The following is a 642-nucleotide window of genomic DNA, read 5'->3' as shown; positions in this document are numbered from 1 at the left end:
CACCCCTGGGATCCTGCACCCTGCACCCAGGCCCCTGCACCCAGGACCCCACACCTGGGACCCCAATCAGGACCCTGCACCCAGGACCCCACATCCTTTACCCAAGACCCCACACTCAGGAACCAGCATCCAGGACTCCACCTAGGGATCCCACATCTGGGACCCAGAACCCAGGACCCCACTCTGGACCCTACACCCATGACCAAGCACCCAGCACCCAGGATCCCGCCCAGGACCCCATACCCGGGACCCTGCACCCAGGTTCCTGCACCCAGGACCCCACCCAGGATCCCATATCCAGGATCCCACCCAGGGATGCCAAACCTGGGACCCTGTATCCACAACCCAGCACCCTGCACCCAGATCCCTGTACCCAGGACCCCACCCCCAGGATCCCACCCAGGACCCAGCACCCTGCACCCAGGACCCCACTCTGGACCCTACACTCAGGACCCTGCACCCAGGATCTCACCCAGGACCCAGCACCCTGCACCCAGGACCCCACTCTGGACCCTACACTCAGGACCCTGCACCCAGGATCTCACCCAGGACCCAGCACCCTGCACCCAGGACCCCACTCTGGACCCTACACTCAGGACCCTGCACCCAGGATCTCACCCAGGACCCAGCACCCTGCACCCA

The sequence above is a fragment of the Mesitornis unicolor genome, unplaced genomic scaffold, assembly GCF_000695765.1.
Source record: "Mesitornis unicolor isolate BGI_N332 unplaced genomic scaffold, ASM69576v1 scaffold1704, whole genome shotgun sequence".
NCBI classification, from domain to species: domain Eukaryota; kingdom Metazoa; phylum Chordata; class Aves; order Mesitornithiformes; family Mesitornithidae; genus Mesitornis; species Mesitornis unicolor.
The sequence above is the reverse complement of the archived record's forward strand: the minus strand, read 5'-3'. Positions refer to the sequence as shown.